Genomic DNA, 7,438 nt, shown 5'->3' with positions numbered 1-7,438 from the left:
GCGGTAAGATCCTTTACACAATGATGTCGGTTTTTAATGCAGTGCCACCCAAAGGACGAAATATCACAGGCATGCAGAGTTGGTTTTCGGCCTTGCTGCTTACGTGTAGAAAGTTTTCCAGATTCTGTGAATCTTCTGATTATATTATGGACTGTAGATGATGGAATCCCTAAATTCCTTGCAATTGAACGTTGAGAAACATTGTTCTTAAAATGTCGGACTATTTTTTTACGCCGTTGTTCACAAAGTGGTGATCCTCACCCCATCTTTGTTTGTGAATGGCTGAGCCTTTTGGGGATGATCCTTTTATACCCAATCACAACACTCACAATTAGTGTCCTCAGTTCCCAAACGCTTATTGAGTGTTGTTAGAAGGAAAGGTGATGTAACACAGTGGTAAACATATCACTGTCCCAGCTTTTTTGAAACGTGTTGCAGGCATCCATTTCAAAATAAGCAAATATTTGCACAAAACAATAAAGTTTATCAGTTTGAACATTAAATATCTTGTCTTTGTGGTGTATTCAATTGAATATAGGTTGAAGAGGATTTGCAAATCACTGCATTCTGTTTTTTTTTTTACATTTTACACAACGTCCCAACTTCATTGGAATTAGGGCTGTATAAAATACATCTATCAACTGTTTCCAAAGACCATAACAGGTCAGTTTAACATAAATAAAGTTAATATTACTCACTAGGGCTGAAACGATTACTTGAATAATTCAATTACAAAAAATGATCGAGGCAAATTCTGTGCCTTGAAGCTTCATTTAAACGTTGTAGTACATAGGTCAGGCCTGTGTGTGGCGCTGTAACATCCCCAGAAAAACAACAGAAGAAGATTAGAGCATGCGCTCGGGCCGTGTAACAGCTAATAATTTAGCTCTTAAAGCTACCGCTTTCCAATACGACACAGAGTAAAATAAAGCCTTTTAAGACAAAGAGGGTCCACACTGTTCATATGAAATAGACTTACTGTGCATTTAAAGCGAAGCAGTGTGTTTGTTTATTATTAAAAAACACACGGTCTGCTCGACGTGGTGAGTGAATATTGACCCGACGGCCGGGTACCCACAGTCGAAGCCGGCTGCTGTTCAGACTCGCACTAAGTGTTTCGCTTTTTCTGGGCAACACACAATGCTTCACAAACACGGTAACTTAAAAAAACAAACAAACAAACAAAAAAAACGGAACTGCAAGGCTTGCATGTTCAACCTCCTGCTGAAATGCATCTGCTGAATCGCAGAGGAACAGGGATAAAAATAATAATAAAAAAAAATCACATAGGGCTCCTGTCCACCAACCTTAAAAAAAAAAAAAAAAAACTCAAAATGGTTACATTTTACAAGTTGGGGGAAAAAACAGAACAGAAAGCCACATCCCATCGCCATTTCAGCAAAATGTCAAGACTTTAGCACAGGGACATTGTGCCATTGCTTAGCGAGAGCCCTGCACTATTGATGTTGTTTAAAAACGTACAAGTACTTTTTATCCGATTACTCAATCGCCAGAATAATCGATAGAATACTCGATTACAAAAATAATCGATAGTTGCAGCACTATTACTCACAGACACATGCTCTTTGGGTTTTAGCGGGGAAAAATTAAGATAAGCAAAATAAAACAAAGAACCAACCAAGCAGCGACTCAGATCAATGGTTCATTGCTTCAAGCTTCAAAGAAGAGCCGCGCTGCAGAAATGGTTGATTACAGACCCTGCAGGGATAAACGTAGAGACATGATCATTTTCTCGACAACCCCCCCCCCCCAAACAATGGCCGCTCTGAAGGACCAATAAGGGGATCGTTAAGCAAAAAGGCTACTGATGTCGGTGGATCGAATCATTTCTTAACGATACATGAAAAGAACCAGTTCTCGATACTCAACCCTAGTGGACTCACGCTGCAGAAGCAGTTGATAACAGAGCCGCTGCAGTGTCTGTAGTCCACACAGAGAAATGATCATTTTCCTGACAAACACACTCAAAAACAACGGCCACTCTGAAGGACTGATAAGGGAATCGTTAAGCAAAAAGGCTATTCATGTCGGTGGATCGAATCAATTCTTAACAATACCCGAAAAGAACCGGTTCTCGATACGCAACCCTAGTGGGGACGAGCAAGCTTTCGCCACCAGTGAGTCGACTGCAATGCCAACAAAAACCTGTTGGCTTGGAGTCAAGGGGGCCTTTGCGAAATTCACAGAGAGCCCAAACTGGTATGCTCATCCCTCAAAGGCACGCAGTGTCTTTACATATTGATTTAAATTTGTGAGGTTGAGAATAGGTTGAAATACACCATCCTTTTTGTTATTGGAACAGAAAATAAATTCAACAGAACCTGTTATATGGCTCCTTTCTTCAGGAGCTCTAAAAAGTCCTGCATGAGAACAAGACACATCTATGGGTCTGTAACAACCATAACCTTTACCCCACTGAACTTGAGGAGATGACAACTGAACTGAATATTGTAGCTCCTGACCAATATGGAAACCTCCCACTGATCTGAGACCAAGGCCAAAATCTGTTGGGCTGCGGACCCGAAAACCTTGCCTGGGGCAACAGACAGGGTGCGTGGTGATCCCCTGCATGCCTCAGACAGTGTGGGCAAATCACACTCGGCATTGGGCAATGGTCAGGGTGGACATCAACCTGCCAAGCTCTCATGACATGTAGGCAAAAGGCTCTGTGTTTCACTGTCAGCGCCAGCATCCTGGAGAGACTGTGAAAGTGAAAGGGCAAAATGAGACAGGGAGTTCCGTAGATGACCAATTCAAGCCGCTGTGTCATAGCTTTTGGTAAGGAGTTCATCAGTGATCATACACTGAGGCCGTGGACAATGGGCCTCTGGTCGGGTAGCATCAGCAAGTGCAACAGCCAGGCTACTAATGACACTGTCAACTGATGGCATGTGGTCTAAGTCATACTGCATTGCATCCTACATTGCACACAGTGCTCTGCAATCCTGTGGCAAATGGGTGAAAGAGAAAGATTTAGGATCAGACAAGCACCTCTAAAGCTCTCCGATATATGGTAAAGAGGGTGGGACACTGAACACTGGTTTCTGGGTGACCCTAAAAAAGGCACTAGAAGGAGCAGTCGCTGTGGGAGGAGCATCAATGCCAAGCCGTGACAAGGCCAACTGAATGGCCTGCTTTACAGTGGAATGGCCTGCTTTACAGTGGACAGCCCAGACTGACGCCTGAGGAGAGTCCATGTCTAAAGTGTGGGAGTCCATTACGAAAAGAAGAGGGGAACAGCCCCCCTCTTCTTGGCCCTCAAACTGACCTGTCTGGTCCAGACTAAATAATGACTCAGACGCTGTGACCGACATAGCATCCTCATCACGATGGCTGGTAGTGCAGTCAGCTGCTCCTCACTATATTGACAGGAAGGCCATAACTGCTCTGTGAGAGGAAGAGCAGAAGCTGCAGGAGGCTGCAGACTAAAGGGACATTTACACGAGCATGCCTTTGCTTCACGACACATCACGACCTGTGTTGTGATGTGTCGTGCTGGAGAGTAAACTCATCTTTAACAGGTGCAGACAGGATGCCAGAGGGACACCGGTGCGTGCTATTGCACACAGAGAATTTTGAAATGTTCAAAAAAATCTTTCACGCACAAATGTCGTGCTATGTGGCGCAATCTAATCTCCAACACCATGTGCAGCTTGTCAAGCGGAATAAACAAGCAATGAATAGAGCGAGTGGTGACATCAGCGGATCGCATCAGACCGCAGCTTGTCTGGAGGATTATAACAAGAAGTTAAATCTGTTATAAACATACTTTAATAGCTGCAGACAAGAACGAAAAAACATGCAACTGTTTTATCAAGCCATGACAATGTAAACAAGACAAATAATTACCTTTTCAGATGGCTCAAAATGCTTGCATGTGCACACGAACGGCTCCAGCTGCAGAACTCCTCTGTGATTCAGGAAGTGATTAGACCCATTTTCAACAGCCAATTTGCAGAAAAAATTATTAATCCGCCACAAAATAATTATTTTATATATGCAGCGCTCAGCGTAGAGCACGTCAACCGGTAGAACAAAGAACGGCATCCAGCTGTGAACACAGCGGGTGGGATTGTCACAACACAGGTCGTGCTGTTGCGTGAAGCAAAGGCATGCTCGTGTAAATGGGCCTTAAGCCCCTTTCACACCGGGGCTGCTCCCAGTTGCTCCCGGCTGCGTCGTGTGTCGCTATGACGACGCCACGTGGAAGCAACCTAGTGCCGAGACGGCGCCACAACAGCGCGAGGGGCACAAACAAAAATTAAACATGTTTAATTTTTTTTGCATCCTCTGCTCGATGCAGAATTAAGTGGTTTCAGCAAAAATCAGAGCAACAGGACGGTACTCAGCGTGACTGGAAGCCACACACTCACAAGACGACGTTACCCGACGCCAATTTATGATTCCTGCTGTGTTCCATTGTTCCTGAAGTATAAATCATGCAGGATTGTTTTTATACCGTGTACTCAATGCAGTAAAAACTACATGCTTAAAAAAAAGACCACAGGAAAAAAAAAAATGCTGATTGCAGTTGCTGCTCCTCTCTGTGTGGAGCTGTCTGGTGAAGAGAGGCACTATGAAGCAGCTTCGTCTCTCACAAATGTGTTTAAATAAAATCCATAAAAGTCCTGCTCACAGACTGCCAGATTGCCAGAGACATCCAGTAAAAAGTCTGGACATCTCCAGTCCACTCATGGACGTTTCGTTCATGCATGCACATGTGAATAATTAAAAGAAAAAAAAAAAACTGGCTGCAAGCAGTTAGTTCCTTGTTCTCCCCTCAATCTCTCTCATCACAGTTAAAAAAGGACAAAAAAGGACATAAGTCCTGCTCACAGACTGAATACCAGAGATAGGACATGTCAACATCAAGTAGAACTCCAGACATCTCCACATTTGCTCACGGACAGTTTGTTCGCGTGCATCTCATGGTCAAAGGAGGAAAGATAAACTATAACAGAACTCAGAGTGCAGCCCTGCAGCTCAGCACAAGAACAAATATAAACTAGAAGAGAAGTCAGAGTGCACAGTCTGGCTGCAGCCAAACTGTGCACTCTGATTTCTCTGTGCAGAGAACCTGCAGGCTGCGTTCTCACCTCCTCTCTGCCTCCTGCTGCACGCACCTGACGCAGAAATTCCTGCGTCGTCATGACGCCACAGGATGCAACTGGGAGCAGCCTCGGTGTGAAAGGGGCTTAAAGAACAATGACTTCTTCTGAGCAAATCCAGAGGCTAATGTGTCACAATTATCAGATAAGATCATGTCATGGCTACTCTTCCTTGCTGTAGCAGTAAGGGCCTCAGCATGTGGCCACGTACGTGATATGGAGGCCATTACTGCAGAGGGCATCTCATCTTCAATCCTAGCCAGTCTGGCCGACCTCTCAGCCAATGGTATGGAAACGTAATTGAAGCAAGCGTCTTCTGTGAGTGCTTGTTTCAAGTGTCCAACCCCAAGACACGATTGGCATAAATTATGGCCATTCTCTGGGGTCAGAGGGCCCAAACAGCTACTGCACGTGTGCAGCAAAGCAGTCAACATTATTGTGTGTGCATAGTAGTAAGTGAAGCAACTCAACACACTACGTACTCAAATCCTGTGGCGAAACGCAGTAAAATGGGGAGCGGGAAGCACACTTCACCCACCAGCAACTTAACTCTGTGCTACAGGATGCTCATGGCAGAGAATGGCAACCATGCACAGCACTTCAGACTCACAGCCATTTGTCACAATGTTAGAGCCACAAATGGTGGCGGCATAGCAAGGAGCGGAAACACTCACACTACAGACGCCAAACTCAGCGCGGTATGTCCCGGCTACAGTTGCTGTACAAACGGAGCACAAAATACTCACAACAAGCAGTTTAATCTAAAAAATACACCAGCGGTCTGTAGACTAACACAAGGTCTGTCCAGGCTACAGCTGCTGTATAAACAGGGCAGGGAACACTGCTCAGTTTGATAATGAATGACAAGTCACTGCTTTGCCTCTGTCGCTTGCTATTACTTGTAGCTAATGTGAACTTAGGGTCAGAGGACGACGTGGCTGCACTGCAAGAACCATCATAGTGGGAGCTGCATGGACTGAGAAACAACTTCAGGAAGTAGGTGAAAGAAGAAAATTACAAAGTTCAAAAATATCTGGAAGACACAGAGCTTTGGTACAAAAAGTTGCTGTCAGCCAGTGAGGAGTGTTTCAAACCGACAGAGGATTTTAACGGGAAAATGAAAGTCAAGGATTACATTTTTTGATAATTGTGTGCAGCCACGGAGACGAACATTCAGACAAATTAAATCATGTTACAAAAAAGGGATTCAAGCCAAAAAAAAAAAAAAAAGAAAACTATTCCAAAAACAGCTGGAAGACCAGATTTCTGATTATTAAAAATGAGCTTGAAGCCACAAAAAAACATTTAACCAAAGAGCTGGAAGATCATCAGGTCACTTGTCGATCCAGGGAGGACACAATCAAAAAAGAGCTTGAAGCCTCAAAGGAAAAATTTGAAACAGAGCTGGAAGAGCACCAGGTTACTTCTCAATTCAGGAAGGACACGTGACCAAAAGAGCTTCAAGCCGCAAAAGAAGAATTTTAAAAAACTGGACAACCATCACGATATATTTCAAGTGAGGGAGAAAAAACATGCTTAGAGCCACAAAAGAAGATTTCAAGAAACAGCTGGACAACCATTTGGACACATTTTTATTCAAGGAGGACATGTTAAGGAGCGTCAATCCACACAAAAAAATACTGAATTAAAAAAAAAGAAGTTGGGAAAAAAACAGTTGGAAGACCATCAGGTCACTTTTCAACTGACAGAAAGTGCACTAAAAAAGAGCTTGAAGCCACAAAGGAACAATTAGTCAAAGAGCTGAAAGACCATCAAGTCACTCATCAATCCAGGGAGGACACAATTAAAAAAAGATCTTGAAGCCAAAAGGAAAAATTTAAAACAGAGCTGGAAGAGCATTAGGCCACTTTTCACCATATTACAAAAACAGCTTCAAGCTGCAAAAGAAGAAGTAAAAAACAACTGAACAACCATCAGGACATACATTTGCTGACCACTTTATTAGGTACACCTTGCTAATACTGGGTTGACCCCCTTTTTGTCTTCAGAACTGCCTCTTGAACTCATTATTTTCTTCTCTCTTATTGAACTCAGAACTCATTTGTTCTCCTTGTTTTATTGTGTAATTATGTGTTTTTATTCTTGTACTTTGTTATGGTCTTACTTTTACTATGTTTTTAATCTTTTAATTCATTTTGTTCTCTTTTCTTCTGTGTTGTGTTGTGTGAAGTGCCTTGAGGCGATTTCATCGTGAATTGGCACTATACAAATTAATAAGTTTGATTTTGATTTTTGAAACATCCCTCAGAGATGTTGGTCCATACTGACATGACAGCATCACTCAGTCA

The 7,438-nt window shown here is 43.2% G+C and overlaps 1 protein-coding gene across 1 annotated transcript in view; it reads right to left on the bottom strand.

Moving 5' to 3' along the window:
* phf2 (PHD finger protein 2) overlaps positions 1-7,438 on the bottom strand; it is a 170,324-nt gene that overhangs the window by 121,058 nt on the left and 41,828 nt on the right.

This window comes from Thalassophryne amazonica, chromosome 3, assembly GCF_902500255.1.
Source record: "Thalassophryne amazonica chromosome 3, fThaAma1.1, whole genome shotgun sequence".
Classification (NCBI taxonomy): Eukaryota; Metazoa; Chordata; class Actinopteri; order Batrachoidiformes; family Batrachoididae; genus Thalassophryne; species Thalassophryne amazonica.
The sequence above is the reverse complement of the archived record's forward strand: the minus strand, read 5'-3'. Positions and strand labels throughout refer to the sequence as shown.